The 12,863-nt window shown below is 43.5% G+C and overlaps 33 non-coding genes across 33 annotated transcripts; 24 read left to right on the top strand and 9 right to left on the bottom strand.

The window, feature by feature from the left end:
* Nucleotides 1-40: 40 nt before the first annotated feature.
* On the bottom strand, nucleotides 41-114 carry TRNAN-GUU (transfer RNA asparagine (anticodon GUU)). Its single transcript has one exon. It is a non-coding gene; the product is annotated as a tRNA-Asn (tRNA).
* Nucleotides 115-519: 405 nt separating this feature from the next.
* TRNAG-UCC (transfer RNA glycine (anticodon UCC)) lies at nucleotides 520-591 on the top strand. Its single transcript has one exon. It is a non-coding gene; the product is annotated as a tRNA-Gly (tRNA).
* A 471-nt stretch (nucleotides 592-1,062) lies between these two features.
* TRNAA-AGC (transfer RNA alanine (anticodon AGC)) lies at nucleotides 1,063-1,135 on the top strand. Its single transcript has one exon. It is a non-coding gene; the product is annotated as a tRNA-Ala (tRNA).
* A 108-nt stretch (nucleotides 1,136-1,243) lies between these two features.
* Nucleotides 1,244-1,329, top strand: TRNAY-GUA (transfer RNA tyrosine (anticodon GUA)). Its single transcript is given in 2 exon segments — nucleotides 1,244-1,280; nucleotides 1,294-1,329. It is a non-coding gene; the product is annotated as a tRNA-Tyr (tRNA).
* Nucleotides 1,330-1,492: 163 nt separating this feature from the next.
* On the bottom strand, nucleotides 1,493-1,566 carry TRNAN-GUU (transfer RNA asparagine (anticodon GUU)). The gene has a single exon. It is a non-coding gene; the product is annotated as a tRNA-Asn (tRNA).
* A 405-nt stretch (nucleotides 1,567-1,971) lies between these two features.
* TRNAG-UCC (transfer RNA glycine (anticodon UCC)) lies at nucleotides 1,972-2,043 on the top strand. The gene has a single exon. It is a non-coding gene; the product is annotated as a tRNA-Gly (tRNA).
* Nucleotides 2,044-2,517: 474 nt separating this feature from the next.
* TRNAA-AGC (transfer RNA alanine (anticodon AGC)) lies at nucleotides 2,518-2,590 on the top strand. Its single transcript has one exon. It is a non-coding gene; the product is annotated as a tRNA-Ala (tRNA).
* Nucleotides 2,591-2,698: 108 nt separating this feature from the next.
* Nucleotides 2,699-2,784, top strand: TRNAY-GUA (transfer RNA tyrosine (anticodon GUA)). Its single transcript is given in 2 exon segments — nucleotides 2,699-2,735; nucleotides 2,749-2,784. It is a non-coding gene; the product is annotated as a tRNA-Tyr (tRNA).
* A 163-nt stretch (nucleotides 2,785-2,947) lies between these two features.
* TRNAN-GUU (transfer RNA asparagine (anticodon GUU)) lies at nucleotides 2,948-3,021 on the bottom strand. The gene has a single exon. It is a non-coding gene; the product is annotated as a tRNA-Asn (tRNA).
* A 405-nt stretch (nucleotides 3,022-3,426) lies between these two features.
* TRNAG-UCC (transfer RNA glycine (anticodon UCC)) lies at nucleotides 3,427-3,498 on the top strand. The gene has a single exon. It is a non-coding gene; the product is annotated as a tRNA-Gly (tRNA).
* Nucleotides 3,499-3,966: 468 nt separating this feature from the next.
* TRNAA-AGC (transfer RNA alanine (anticodon AGC)) lies at nucleotides 3,967-4,039 on the top strand. Its single transcript has one exon. It is a non-coding gene; the product is annotated as a tRNA-Ala (tRNA).
* Nucleotides 4,040-4,147: 108 nt separating this feature from the next.
* On the top strand, nucleotides 4,148-4,233 carry TRNAY-GUA (transfer RNA tyrosine (anticodon GUA)). Its single transcript is given in 2 exon segments — nucleotides 4,148-4,184; nucleotides 4,198-4,233. It is a non-coding gene; the product is annotated as a tRNA-Tyr (tRNA).
* A 163-nt stretch (nucleotides 4,234-4,396) lies between these two features.
* TRNAN-GUU (transfer RNA asparagine (anticodon GUU)) lies at nucleotides 4,397-4,470 on the bottom strand. Its single transcript has one exon. It is a non-coding gene; the product is annotated as a tRNA-Asn (tRNA).
* A 405-nt stretch (nucleotides 4,471-4,875) lies between these two features.
* Nucleotides 4,876-4,947, top strand: TRNAG-UCC (transfer RNA glycine (anticodon UCC)). The gene has a single exon. It is a non-coding gene; the product is annotated as a tRNA-Gly (tRNA).
* Nucleotides 4,948-5,425: 478 nt separating this feature from the next.
* Nucleotides 5,426-5,498, top strand: TRNAA-AGC (transfer RNA alanine (anticodon AGC)). Its single transcript has one exon. It is a non-coding gene; the product is annotated as a tRNA-Ala (tRNA).
* Nucleotides 5,499-5,606: 108 nt separating this feature from the next.
* TRNAY-GUA (transfer RNA tyrosine (anticodon GUA)) lies at nucleotides 5,607-5,692 on the top strand. The gene is given in 2 exon segments: nucleotides 5,607-5,643; nucleotides 5,657-5,692. It is a non-coding gene; the product is annotated as a tRNA-Tyr (tRNA).
* A 163-nt stretch (nucleotides 5,693-5,855) lies between these two features.
* TRNAN-GUU (transfer RNA asparagine (anticodon GUU)) lies at nucleotides 5,856-5,929 on the bottom strand. The gene has a single exon. It is a non-coding gene; the product is annotated as a tRNA-Asn (tRNA).
* Nucleotides 5,930-6,334: 405 nt separating this feature from the next.
* Nucleotides 6,335-6,406, top strand: TRNAG-UCC (transfer RNA glycine (anticodon UCC)). Its single transcript has one exon. It is a non-coding gene; the product is annotated as a tRNA-Gly (tRNA).
* Nucleotides 6,407-6,889: 483 nt separating this feature from the next.
* Nucleotides 6,890-6,962, top strand: TRNAA-AGC (transfer RNA alanine (anticodon AGC)). The gene has a single exon. It is a non-coding gene; the product is annotated as a tRNA-Ala (tRNA).
* Nucleotides 6,963-7,070: 108 nt separating this feature from the next.
* On the top strand, nucleotides 7,071-7,156 carry TRNAY-GUA (transfer RNA tyrosine (anticodon GUA)). Its single transcript is given in 2 exon segments — nucleotides 7,071-7,107; nucleotides 7,121-7,156. It is a non-coding gene; the product is annotated as a tRNA-Tyr (tRNA).
* A 163-nt stretch (nucleotides 7,157-7,319) lies between these two features.
* On the bottom strand, nucleotides 7,320-7,393 carry TRNAN-GUU (transfer RNA asparagine (anticodon GUU)). The gene has a single exon. It is a non-coding gene; the product is annotated as a tRNA-Asn (tRNA).
* A 405-nt stretch (nucleotides 7,394-7,798) lies between these two features.
* TRNAG-UCC (transfer RNA glycine (anticodon UCC)) lies at nucleotides 7,799-7,870 on the top strand. The gene has a single exon. It is a non-coding gene; the product is annotated as a tRNA-Gly (tRNA).
* Nucleotides 7,871-8,338: 468 nt separating this feature from the next.
* TRNAA-AGC (transfer RNA alanine (anticodon AGC)) lies at nucleotides 8,339-8,411 on the top strand. Its single transcript has one exon. It is a non-coding gene; the product is annotated as a tRNA-Ala (tRNA).
* Nucleotides 8,412-8,519: 108 nt separating this feature from the next.
* Nucleotides 8,520-8,605, top strand: TRNAY-GUA (transfer RNA tyrosine (anticodon GUA)). Its single transcript is given in 2 exon segments — nucleotides 8,520-8,556; nucleotides 8,570-8,605. It is a non-coding gene; the product is annotated as a tRNA-Tyr (tRNA).
* A 163-nt stretch (nucleotides 8,606-8,768) lies between these two features.
* TRNAN-GUU (transfer RNA asparagine (anticodon GUU)) lies at nucleotides 8,769-8,842 on the bottom strand. Its single transcript has one exon. It is a non-coding gene; the product is annotated as a tRNA-Asn (tRNA).
* Nucleotides 8,843-9,247: 405 nt separating this feature from the next.
* TRNAG-UCC (transfer RNA glycine (anticodon UCC)) lies at nucleotides 9,248-9,319 on the top strand. The gene has a single exon. It is a non-coding gene; the product is annotated as a tRNA-Gly (tRNA).
* Nucleotides 9,320-9,787: 468 nt separating this feature from the next.
* On the top strand, nucleotides 9,788-9,860 carry TRNAA-AGC (transfer RNA alanine (anticodon AGC)). The gene has a single exon. It is a non-coding gene; the product is annotated as a tRNA-Ala (tRNA).
* Nucleotides 9,861-9,968: 108 nt separating this feature from the next.
* Nucleotides 9,969-10,054, top strand: TRNAY-GUA (transfer RNA tyrosine (anticodon GUA)). The gene is given in 2 exon segments: nucleotides 9,969-10,005; nucleotides 10,019-10,054. It is a non-coding gene; the product is annotated as a tRNA-Tyr (tRNA).
* Nucleotides 10,055-10,217: 163 nt separating this feature from the next.
* TRNAN-GUU (transfer RNA asparagine (anticodon GUU)) lies at nucleotides 10,218-10,291 on the bottom strand. Its single transcript has one exon. It is a non-coding gene; the product is annotated as a tRNA-Asn (tRNA).
* A 945-nt stretch (nucleotides 10,292-11,236) lies between these two features.
* On the top strand, nucleotides 11,237-11,309 carry TRNAA-AGC (transfer RNA alanine (anticodon AGC)). Its single transcript has one exon. It is a non-coding gene; the product is annotated as a tRNA-Ala (tRNA).
* A 357-nt stretch (nucleotides 11,310-11,666) lies between these two features.
* TRNAN-GUU (transfer RNA asparagine (anticodon GUU)) lies at nucleotides 11,667-11,740 on the bottom strand. The gene has a single exon. It is a non-coding gene; the product is annotated as a tRNA-Asn (tRNA).
* A 405-nt stretch (nucleotides 11,741-12,145) lies between these two features.
* Nucleotides 12,146-12,217, top strand: TRNAG-UCC (transfer RNA glycine (anticodon UCC)). The gene has a single exon. It is a non-coding gene; the product is annotated as a tRNA-Gly (tRNA).
* Nucleotides 12,218-12,696: 479 nt separating this feature from the next.
* On the top strand, nucleotides 12,697-12,769 carry TRNAA-AGC (transfer RNA alanine (anticodon AGC)). The gene has a single exon. It is a non-coding gene; the product is annotated as a tRNA-Ala (tRNA).
* Nucleotides 12,770-12,863: the final 94 nt, after the last annotated feature.

Below are 12,863 nucleotides of genomic sequence, written 5' to 3' on the forward strand. Positions count from 1 at the left end.
AACTGTGCAACGTCTCTGAGTGGACTGCAAAAGGGTGCGACGTCCCTGGGTGGACTCGAACCACCAACCTTTCGGTTAACAGCCGAACGCGCTAACCGATTGCGCCACAGAGACCCAATGGACCACAATTTTTGCCTGCACCTTAAGCAAGGTCAGACACCGTTTCTTCAAATGATTTTCAACAATATGACTAAAGGAAACAGAAAAAAACAAAGAAATAATTGCAAAACACCAAGAATAATCTAGTTGCCAACAGATAAGAAATGGCTGATAAATTACACGACACAGACCAGAAGGCAGACAGTAATTAGACTTCGACTCTAAGCATCCAACACTACGAGCAGAGTGGCGCAGCGGAAGCGTGCTGGGCCCATAACCCAGAGGTCGATGGATCGAAACCATCCTCTGCTAAAAGGTTGTGTTTTATACTTTTCATCATTACATTGCATCCAAATGCTTCTGTCAACAGAAAGTTTAGTGTTATTGCAGAAAATGTCAAAAAAACGTACACTTCCGAAAGCGTTGGTGGTATAGTGGTGAGCATAGCTGCCTTCCAAGCAGTTGACCCGGGTTCGATTCCCGGCCAACGCATGTCTTGCTTTTCACCATTGGTGTTGCATTTATTCTCTTTTAATGTTTTGTGTTAAGGCTCATGCTCTACTCTCTTCTTACAGTTTAGCAACCACAGAAAGGAGGAAAAAAAAAGACCAGGAGGCCTTCACGACCTCTCAGCATTTTCGATAAACAAACCAACCCATAAAAGTTCAACGGTTCTCCTTGGGATTGTGCTACATCACAACTTTTTTCTACAAACTATGCAAGTTTTTTCACTGTCCCCGGTTTGATTCTCCATGTGCATAGAAAGGGTTTGCTAGAAAGTTGCTCGACTGTATTTGTAGGTCACCAATCACGTTGTGGACTCCTTAAATGTTCTTCAAGTATGGGAAAACGGAGTCCACACTTAAAAAAAAAAAAAAAAAAAAAAAAGCAATGTCATCTGTGACTGTATATGAAAATTGTGACCTGGTGTGACGTGAAACTGATGTCAAGTTTCACAGGTTTGGGGGATTAGCTCAAGTGGTAGAGCGCTCGCTTAGCATGCGAGAGGTAGCGGGATCGATGCCCGCATTCTCCAATGCTACCATTGGATTCCTTTTTCGCAGAGTTGAATGAATCATTTTTACCATCTGCCCGTGGCACCCACGGCCAAACCTAGGAGGCTTTCGACAGTGGCCAAAACAATCCTTCGATAGCTCAGCTGGTAGAGCGGAGGACTGTAGCTCTAAATTAGCAATCCTTAGGTCGCTGGTTCAATTCCGGCTCGAAGGAAGTTTTGTTTATCTTATCTCATACAGAAAGTTTTTCTCCAGTTTGCCTCGTGAATTCAAAACATAGTCAGCAAAATGGCTTTTACATGAGAGAGATGCTCAGCACCAATGCAAAAACTTCTCCAACTGTGCAACGTCTCTGGGTGGACTGCAAAAGGGTGCGACGTCCCTGGGTGGACTCGAACCACCAACCTTTCGGTTAACAGCCGAACGCGCTAACCGATTGCGCCACAGAGACCCAATGGACCACAATTTTTGCCTGCACCTTAAGCAAGGTCAGACACCGTTTCTTCAAATGATTTTCAACAATATGACTAAAGGAAACAGAAAAAAACAAAGAAATAATTGCAAAACACCAAGAATAATCTAGTTGCCAACAGATAAGAAATGGCTGATAAATTACACGACACAGACCAGAAGGCAGACAGTAATTAGACTTCGACTCTAAGCATCCAACACTACGAGCAGAGTGGCGCAGCGGAAGCGTGCTGGGCCCATAACCCAGAGGTCGATGGATCGAAACCATCCTCTGCTAAAAGGTTGTGTTTTATACTTTTCATCATTACATTGCATCCAAATGCTTCTGTCAACAGAAAGTTTAGTGTTATTGCAGAAAATGTCAAAAAAACGTACACTTCCGAAAGCGTTGGTGGTATAGTGGTGAGCATAGCTGCCTTCCAAGCAGTTGACCCGGGTTCGATTCCCGGCCAACGCATGTCTTGCTTTTCACCATTGGTGTTGCATTTATTCTCTTTTAATGTTTTGTGTTAAGGCTCATGCTCTACTCTCTTCTTACAGTTTAGCAACCACAGAAAGGAGGAAAAAAAAAGACCAGGAGGCCTTCACGACCTCTCAGCATTTTCGATAAACAAACCAACCCATAAAAGTTCAACGGTTCTCCTTGGGATTGTGCTACATCACAACTTTTTTCTACAAACTATGCAAGTTTTTTCACTGTCCCCGGTTTGATTCTCCATGTGCATAGAAAGGGTTTGCTAGAAAGTTGCTCGACTGTATTTGTAGGTCACCAATCACGTTGTGGACTCCTTAAATGTTCTTCAAGTATGGGAAAACGGAGTCCACACTTAAAAAAAAAAAAAAAAAAAAAAAAAAAGCAATGTCATCTGTGACTGTATATGAAAATTGTGACCTGGTGTGACGTGAAACTGACGTCAAGTTTCACAGGTTTGGGGGATTAGCTCAAGTGGTAGAGCGCTCGCTTAGCATGCGAGAGGTAGCGGGATCGATGCCCGCATTCTCCAATGCTACCATTGGATTCCTTTTTCGCAGAGTTGAATGAATCATTTTTACCATCTGCCCGTGGCACCCACGGCCAAACCTAGGAGGCTTTCGACAGTGGCCAAAACAATCCTTCGATAGCTCAGCTGGTAGAGCGGAGGACTGTAGCTCTAAATTAGCAATCCTTAGGTCGCTGGTTCAATTCCGGCTCGAAGGAAGTTTTGTTTATCTTATCTCATACAGAAAGTTTTTCTCCAGTTTGCCTCGTGAATTCAAAACATAGTCAGCAAAATGGCTTTTACATGAGAGAGATGCTCAGCACCAATGCAAAAACTTCTCCAACTGTGCAACGTCTCTGGGTGGACTGCAAAAGGGTGCGACGTCCCTGGGTGGACTCGAACCACCAACCTTTCGGTTAACAGCCGAACGCGCTAACCGATTGCGCCACAGAGACCCAATGGACCACAATTTTTGCCTGCACCTTAAGCAAGGTCAGACACCGTTTCTTCAAATGATTTTCAACAATATGACTAAAGGAAACAGAAAAAAACAAAGAAATAATTGCAAAACACCAAGAATAATCTAGTTGCCAACAGATAAGAAATGGCTGATAAATTACACGACACAGACCAGAAGGCAGACAGTAATTAGACTTCGACTCTAAGCATCCAACACTACGAGCAGAGTGGCGCAGCGGAAGCGTGCTGGGCCCATAACCCAGAGGTCGATGGATCGAAACCATCCTCTGCTAAAAGGTTGTGTTTTATACTTTTCATCATTACATTGCATCCAAATGCTTCTGTCAACAGAAAGTTTAGTGTTATTGCAGAAAATGTCAAAAAAACGTACACTTCCGAAAGCGTTGGTGGTATAGTGGTGAGCATAGCTGCCTTCCAAGCAGTTGACCCGGGTTCGATTCCCGGCCAACGCATGTCTTGCTTTTCACCATTGGTGTTGCATTTATTCTCTTTTAATGTTTTGTGTTAAGGCTCATGCTCTACTCTCTTCTTACAGTTTAGCAACCACAGAAAGGAGGAAAAAAAAAGACCAGGAGGCCTTCACGACCTCTCAGCATTTTCGATAAACAAACCAACCCATAAAAGTTCAACGGTTCTCCTTGGGATTGTGCTACATCACAACTTTTTTCTACAAACTATGCAAGTTTTTTCACTGTCCCCGGTTTGATTCTCCATGTGCATAGAAAGGGTTTGCTAGAAAGTTGCTCGACTGTATTTGTAGGTCACCAATCACGTTGTGGACTCCTTAAATGTTCTTCAAGTATGGGAAAACGGAGTCCACACTTAAAAAAAAAAAAAAAAAAAAAGCAATGTCATCTGTGACTGTATATGAAAATTGTGACCTGGTGTGACGTGAAACTGACGTCAAGTTTCACAGGTTTGGGGGATTAGCTCAAGTGGTAGAGCGCTCGCTTAGCATGCGAGAGGTAGCGGGATCGATGCCCGCATTCTCCAATGCTACCATTGGATTCCTTTTTCGCAGAGTTGAATGAATCATTTTTACCATCTGCCCGTGGCACCCACGGCCAAACCTAGGAGGCTTTCGACAGTGGCCAAAACAATCCTTCGATAGCTCAGCTGGTAGAGCGGAGGACTGTAGCTCTAAATTAGCAATCCTTAGGTCGCTGGTTCAATTCCGGCTCGAAGGAAGTTTTGTTTATCTTATCTCATACAGAAAGTTTTTCTCCAGTTTGCCTCGTGAATTCAAAACATAGTCAGCAAAATGGCTTTTACATGAGAGAGATGCTCAGCACCAATGCAAAAACTTCTCCAACTGTGCAACGTCTCTGGGTGGACTGCAAAAGGGTGCGACGTCCCTGGGTGGACTCGAACCACCAACCTTTCGGTTAACAGCCGAACGCGCTAACCGATTGCGCCACAGAGACCCAATGGACCACAATTTTTGCCTGCACCTTAAGCAAGGTCAGACACCGTTTCTTCAAATGATTTTCAACAATATGACTAAAGGAAACAGAAAAAAACAAAGAAATAATTGCAAAACACCAAGAATAATCTAGTTGCCAACAGATAAGAAATGGCTGATAAATTACACGACACAGACCAGAAGGCAGACAGTAATTAGACTTCGACTCTAAGCATCCAACACTACGAGCAGAGTGGCGCAGCGGAAGCGTGCTGGGCCCATAACCCAGAGGTCGATGGATCGAAACCATCCTCTGCTAAAAGGTTGTGTTTTATACTTTTCATCATTACATTGCATCCAAATGCTTCTGTCAACAGAAAGTTTAGTGTTATTGCAGAAAATGTCAAAAAAACGTACACTTCCGAAAGCGTTGGTGGTATAGTGGTGAGCATAGCTGCCTTCCAAGCAGTTGACCCGGGTTCGATTCCCGGCCAACGCATGTCTTGCTTTTCACCATTGGTGTTGCATTTATTCTCTTTTAATGTTTTGTGTTAAGGCTCATGCTCTACTCTCTTCTTACAGTTTAGCAACCACAGAAAGGAGGAAAAAAAAAGACCAGGAGGCCTTCACGACCTCTCAGCATTTTCGATAAACAAACCAACCCATAAAAGTTCAACGGTTCTCCTTGGGATTGTGCTACATCACAACTTTTTTCTACAAACTATGCAAGTTTTTTCACTGTCCCCGGTTTGATTCTCCATGTGCATAGAAAGGGTTTGCTAGAAAGTTGCTCGACTGTATTTGTAGGTCACCAATCACGTTGTGGACTCCTTAAATGTTCTTCAAGTATGGGAAAACGGAGTCCACACTTAAAAAAAAAAAAAAAAAAAAAAAAAAAAAAAGCAATGTCATCTGTGACTGTATATGAAAATTGTGACCTGGTGTGACGTGAAACTGACGTCAAGTTTCACAGGTTTGGGGGATTAGCTCAAGTGGTAGAGCGCTCGCTTAGCATGCGAGAGGTAGCGGGATCGATGCCCGCATTCTCCAATGCTACCATTGGATTCCTTTTTCGCAGAGTTGAATGAATCATTTTTACCATCTGCCCGTGGCACCCACGGCCAAACCTAGGAGGCTTTCGACAGTGGCCAAAACAATCCTTCGATAGCTCAGCTGGTAGAGCGGAGGACTGTAGCTCTAAATTAGCAATCCTTAGGTCGCTGGTTCAATTCCGGCTCGAAGGAAGTTTTGTTTATCTTATCTCATACAGAAAGTTTTTCTCCAGTTTGCCTCGTGAATTCAAAACATAGTCAGCAAAATGGCTTTTACATGAGAGAGATGCTCAGCACCAATGCAAAAACTTCTCCAACTGTGCAACGTCTCTGGGTGGACTGCAAAAGGGTGCGACGTCCCTGGGTGGACTCGAACCACCAACCTTTCGGTTAACAGCCGAACGCGCTAACCGATTGCGCCACAGAGACCCAATGGACCACAATTTTTGCCTGCACCTTAAGCAAGGTCAGACACCGTTTCTTCAAATGATTTTCAACAATATGACTAAAGGAAACAGAAAAAAACAAAGAAATAATTGCAAAACACCAAGAATAATCTAGTTGCCAACAGATAAGAAATGGCTGATAAATTACACGACACAGACCAGAAGGCAGACAGTAATTAGACTTCGACTCTAAGCATCCAACACTACGAGCAGAGTGGCGCAGCGGAAGCGTGCTGGGCCCATAACCCAGAGGTCGATGGATCGAAACCATCCTCTGCTAAAAGGTTGTGTTTTATACTTTTCATCATTACATTGCATCCAAATGCTTCTGTCAACAGAAAGTTTAGTGTTATTGCAGAAAATGTCAAAAAAACGTACACTTCCGAAAGCGTTGGTGGTATAGTGGTGAGCATAGCTGCCTTCCAAGCAGTTGACCCGGGTTCGATTCCCGGCCAACGCATGTCTTGCTTTTCACCATTGGTGTTGCATTTATTCTCTTTTAATGTTTTGTGTTAAGGCTCATGCTCTACTCTCTTCTTACAGTTTAGCAACCACAGAAAGGAGGAAAAAAAAAGACCAGGAGGCCTTCACGACCTCTCAGCATTTTCGATAAACAAACCAACCCATAAAAGTTCAACGGTTCTCCTTGGGATTGTGCTACATCACAACTTTTTTCTACAAACTATGCAAGTTTTTTCACTGTCCCCGGTTTGATTCTCCATGTGCATAGAAAGGGTTTGCTAGAAAGTTGCTCGACTGTATTTGTAGGTCACCAATCACGTTGTGGACTCCTTAAATGTTCTTCAAGTATGGGAAAACGGAGTCCACACTTAAAAAAAAAAAAAAAAAAAAAAAAAAAAAAAAAAAAGCAATGTCATCTGTGACTGTATATGAAAATTGTGACCTGGTGTGACGTGAAACTGACGTCAAGTTTCACAGGTTTGGGGGATTAGCTCAAGTGGTAGAGCGCTCGCTTAGCATGCGAGAGGTAGCGGGATCGATGCCCGCATTCTCCAATGCTACCATTGGATTCCTTTTTCGCAGAGTTGAATGAATCATTTTTACCATCTGCCCGTGGCACCCACGGCCAAACCTAGGAGGCTTTCGACAGTGGCCAAAACAATCCTTCGATAGCTCAGCTGGTAGAGCGGAGGACTGTAGCTCTAAATTAGCAATCCTTAGGTCGCTGGTTCAATTCCGGCTCGAAGGAAGTTTTGTTTATCTTATCTCATACAGAAAGTTTTTCTCCAGTTTGCCTCGTGAATTCAAAACATAGTCAGCAAAATGGCTTTTACATGAGAGAGATGCTCAGCACCAATGCAAAAACTTCTCCAACTGTGCAACGTCTCTGGGTGGACTGCAAAAGGGTGCGACGTCCCTGGGTGGACTCGAACCACCAACCTTTCGGTTAACAGCCGAACGCGCTAACCGATTGCGCCACAGAGACCCAATGGACCACAATTTTTGCCTGCACCTTAAGCAAGGTCAGACACCGTTTCTTCAAATGATTTTCAACAATATGACTAAAGGAAACAGAAAAAAACAAAGAAATAATTGCAAAACACCAAGAATAATCTAGTTGCCAACAGATAAGAAATGGCTGATAAATTACACGACACAGACCAGAAGGCAGACAGTAATTAGACTTCGACTCTAAGCATCCAACACTACGAGCAGAGTGGCGCAGCGGAAGCGTGCTGGGCCCATAACCCAGAGGTCGATGGATCGAAACCATCCTCTGCTAAAAGGTTGTGTTTTATACTTTTCATCATTACATTGCATCCAAATGCTTCTGTCAACAGAAAGTTTAGTGTTATTGCAGAAAATGTCAAAAAAACGTACACTTCCGAAAGCGTTGGTGGTATAGTGGTGAGCATAGCTGCCTTCCAAGCAGTTGACCCGGGTTCGATTCCCGGCCAACGCATGTCTTGCTTTTCACCATTGGTGTTGCATTTATTCTCTTTTAATGTTTTGTGTTAAGGCTCATGCTCTACTCTCTTCTTACAGTTTAGCAACCACAGAAAGGAGGAAAAAAAAAGACCAGGAGGCCTTCACGACCTCTCAGCATTTTCGATAAACAAACCAACCCATAAAAGTTCAACGGTTCTCCTTGGGATTGTGCTACATCACAACTTTTTTCTACAAACTATGCAAGTTTTTTCACTGTCCCCGGTTTGATTCTCCATGTGCATAGAAAGGGTTTGCTAGAAAGTTGCTCGACTGTATTTGTAGGTCACCAATCACGTTGTGGACTCCTTAAATGTTCTTCAAGTATGGGAAAACGGAGTCCACACTTAAAAAAAAAAAAAAAAAAAAAGCAATGTCATCTGTGACTGTATATGAAAATTGTGACCTGGTGTGACGTGAAACTGACGTCAAGTTTCACAGGTTTGGGGGATTAGCTCAAGTGGTAGAGCGCTCGCTTAGCATGCGAGAGGTAGCGGGATCGATGCCCGCATTCTCCAATGCTACCATTGGATTCCTTTTTCGCAGAGTTGAATGAATCATTTTTACCATCTGCCCGTGGCACCCACGGCCAAACCTAGGAGGCTTTCGACAGTGGCCAAAACAATCCTTCGATAGCTCAGCTGGTAGAGCGGAGGACTGTAGCTCTAAATTAGCAATCCTTAGGTCGCTGGTTCAATTCCGGCTCGAAGGAAGTTTTGTTTATCTTATCTCATACAGAAAGTTTTTCTCCAGTTTGCCTCGTGAATTCAAAACATAGTCAGCAAAATGGCTTTTACATGAGAGAGATGCTCAGCACCAATGCAAAAACTTCTCCAACTGTGCAACGTCTCTGGGTGGACTGCAAAAGGGTGCGACGTCCCTGGGTGGACTCGAACCACCAACCTTTCGGTTAACAGCCGAACGCGCTAACCGATTGCGCCACAGAGACCCAATGGACCACAATTTTTGCCTGCACCTTAAGCAAGGTCAGACACCGTTTCTTCAAATGATTTTCAACAATATGACTAAAGGAAACAGAAAAAAACAAAGAAATAATTGCAAAACACCAAGAATAATCTAGTTGCCAACAGATAAGAAATGGCTGATAAATTACACGACACAGACCAGAAGGCAGACAGTAATTAGACTTCGACTCTAAGCATCCAACACTACGAGCAGAGTGGCGCAGCGGAAGCGTGCTGGGCCCATAACCCAGAGGTCGATGGATCGAAACCATCCTCTGCTAAAAGGTTGTGTTTTATACTTTTCATCATTACATTGCATCCAAATGCTTCTGTCAACAGAAAGTTTAGTGTTATTGCAGAAAATGTCAAAAAAACGTACACTTCCGAAAGCGTTGGTGGTATAGTGGTGAGCATAGCTGCCTTCCAAGCAGTTGACCCGGGTTCGATTCCCGGCCAACGCATGTCTTGCTTTTCACCATTGGTGTTGCATTTATTCTCTTTTAATGTTTTGTGTTAAGGCTCATGCTCTACTCTCTTCTTACAGTTTAGCAACCACAGAAAGGAGGAAAAAAAAAGACCAGGAGGCCTTCACGACCTCTCAGCATTTTCGATAAACAAACCAACCCATAAAAGTTCAACGGTTCTCCTTGGGATTGTGCTACATCACAACTTTTTTCTACAAACTATGCAAGTTTTTTCACTGTCCCCGGTTTGATTCTCCATGTGCATAGAAAGGGTTTGCTAGAAAGTTGCTCGACTGTATTTGTAGGTCACCAATCACGTTGTGGACTCCTTAAATGTTCTTCAAGTATGGGAAAACGGAGTCCACACTTAAAAAAAAAAAAAAAAAAAAAGCAATGTCATCTGTGACTGTATATGAAAATTGTGACCTGGTGTGACGTGAAACTGACGTCAAGTTTCACAGGTTTGGGGGATTAGCTCAAGTGGTAGAGCGCTCGCTTAGCATGCGAGAGGTAGCGGGATCGATGCCCGCATTCTCCAATGCTACCATTGGATTCCTTTTTCGCAGAGTTGAATGAATCATTTTTACCATCTGCCCGTGGCACCCACGGCCAAACCTAGGAGGCTTTCGACAGTGGCCAAAACAATCCTTCGATAGCTCAGCTGGTAGAGCGGAGGACTGTAGCTCTAAATTAGCAATCCTTAGGTCGCTGGTTCAATTCCGGCTCGAAGGAAGTTTTGTTTATCTTATCTCATACAGAAAGTTTTTCTCCAGTTTGCCTCGTGAATTCAAAACATAGTCAGCAAAATGGCTTTTACATGAGAGAGATGCTCAGCACCAATGCAAAAACTTCTCCAACTGTGCAACGTCTCTGGGTGGACTGCAAAAGGGTGCGACGTCCCTGGGTGGACTCGAACCACCAACCTTTCGGTTAACAGCCGAACGCGCTAACCGATTGCGCCACAGAGACCCAATGGACCACAATTTTTGCCTGCACCTTAAGCAAGGTCAGACACCGTTTCTTCAAATGATTTTCAACAATATGACTAAAGGAAACAGAAAAAAACAAAGAAATAATTGCAAAACACCAAGAATAATCTAGTTGCCAACAGATAAGAAATGGCTGATAAATTACACGACACAGACCAGAAGGCAGACAGTAATTAGACTTCGACTCTAAGCATCCAACACTACGAGCAGAGTGGCGCAGCGGAAGCGTGCTGGGCCCATAACCCAGAGGTCGATGGATCGAAACCATCCTCTGCTAAAAGGTTGTGTTTTATACTTTTCATCATTACATTGCATCCAAATGCTTCTGTCAACAGAAAGTTTAGTGTTATTGCAGAAAATGTCAAAAAAACGTACACTTCCGAAAGCGTTGGTGGTATAGTGGTGAGCATAGCTGCCTTCCAAGCAGTTGACCCGGGTTCGATTCCCGGCCAACACATGTCTTGCTTTTCACCATTGGTGTTGCATTTATTCTCTTTTAATGTTTTGTGTTAAGGCTCATGCTCTACTCTCTTCTTACAGTTTAGCAACCACAGAAAGGAGGAAAAAAAAAGACCAGGAGGCCTTCACGACCTCTCAGCATTTTCGATAAACAAACCAACCCATAAAAGTTCAACGGTTCTCCTTGGGATTGTGCTACATCACAACTTTTTTCTACAAACTATGCAAGTTTTTTCACTGTCCCCGGTTTGATTCTCCATGTGCATAGAAAGGGTTTGCTAGAAAGTTGCTCGACTGTATTTGTAGGTCACCAATCACGTTGTGGACTCCTTAAATGTTCTTCAAGTATGGGAAAACGGAGTCCACACTTAAAAAAAAAAAAAAAAAAAAAGCAATGTCATCTGTGACTGTATATGAAAATTGTGACCTGGTGTGACGTGAAACTGACGTCAAGTTTCACAGGTTTGGGGGATTAGCTCAAGTGGTAGAGCGCTCGCTTAGCATGCGAGAGGTAGCGGGATCGATGCCCGCATTCTCCAATGCTACCATTGGATTCCTTTTTCGCAGAGTTGAATGAATCATTTTTACCATCTGCCCGTGGCACCCACGGCCAAACCTAGGAGGCTTTCGACAGTGGCCAAAACAATCCTTCGATAGCTCAGCTGGTAGCGCGGAGGACTGTAGCTCTAAATTAGCAATCCTTAGGTCGCTGGTTCAATTCCGGCTCGAAGGAAGTTTTGTTTATCTTATCTCATACAGAAAGTTTTTCTCCAGTTTGCCTCGTGAATTCAAAACATAGTCAGCAAAATGGCTTTTACATGAGAGAGATGCTCAGCACCAATGCAAAAACTTCTCCAACTGTGCAACGTCTCTGGGTGGACTGCAAAAGGGTGCGACGTCCCTGGGTGGACTCGAACCACCAACCTTTCGGTTAACAGCCGAACGCGCTAACCGATTGCGCCACAGAGACCCAATGGACCACAATTTTTGCCTGCACCTTAAGCAAGGTCAGACACCGTTTCTTCAAATGATTTTCAACAATATGACTAAAGGAAACAGAAAAAAACAAAGAAATAATTGCAAAACACCAAGAATAATCTAGTTGCCAACAGATAAGAAATGGCTGATAAATTACACGACACAGACCAGAAGGCAGACAGTAATTAGACTTCGACTCTAAGCATCCAACACTACGAGCAGAGTGGCGCAGCGGAAGCGTGCTGGGCCCATAACCCAGAGGTCGATGGATCGAAACCATCCTCTGCTAAAAGGTTGTGTTTTATACTTTTCATCATTACATTGCATCCAAATGCTTCTGTCAACAGAAAGTTTAGTGTTATTGCAGAAAATGTCAAAAAAACGTACACTTCCGAAAGCGTTGGTGGTATAGTGGTGAGCATAGCTGCCTTCCAAGCAGTTGACCCGGGTTCGATTCCCGGCCAACGCATGTCTTGCTTTTCACCATTGGTGTTGCATTTATTCTCTTTTAATGTTTTGTGTTAAGGCTCATGCTCTACTCTCTTCTTACAGTTTAGCAACCACAGAAAGGAGGAAAAAAAAAGACCAGGAGGCCTTCACGACCTCTCAGCATTTTCGATAAACAAACCAACCCATAAAAGTTCAACGGTTCTCCTTGGGATTGTGCTACATCACAACTTTTTTCTACAAACTATGCAAGTTTTTTCACTGTCCCCGGTTTGATTCTCCATGTGCATAGAAAGGGTTTGCTAGAAAGTTGCTCGACTGTATTTGTAGGTCACCAATCACGTTGTGGACTCCTTAAATGTTCTTCAAGTATGGGAAAACGGAGTCCACACTTAAAAAAAAAAAAAAAAAAAAAAAAAAAAAAAAGCAATGTCATCTGTGACTGTATATGAAAATTGTGACCTGGTGTGACGTGAAACTGACGTCAAGTTTCACAGGTTTGGGGGATTAGCTCAAGTGGTAGAGCGCTCGCTTAGCATGCGAGAGGTAGCGGGATCGATGCCCGCATTCTCCAATGCTACCATTGGATTCCTTTTTCGCAGAGTTGAATGAATCATTTTTACCATCTGCCCGTGGCACCCACGGCCAAACCTAGGAGGCTTTCGACA

The sequence above is a fragment of the Ranitomeya variabilis genome, chromosome 2 (assembly GCF_051348905.1).
Source record: "Ranitomeya variabilis isolate aRanVar5 chromosome 2, aRanVar5.hap1, whole genome shotgun sequence".
In the NCBI taxonomy this organism is placed as follows: Eukaryota; Metazoa; Chordata; class Amphibia; order Anura; family Dendrobatidae; genus Ranitomeya; species Ranitomeya variabilis.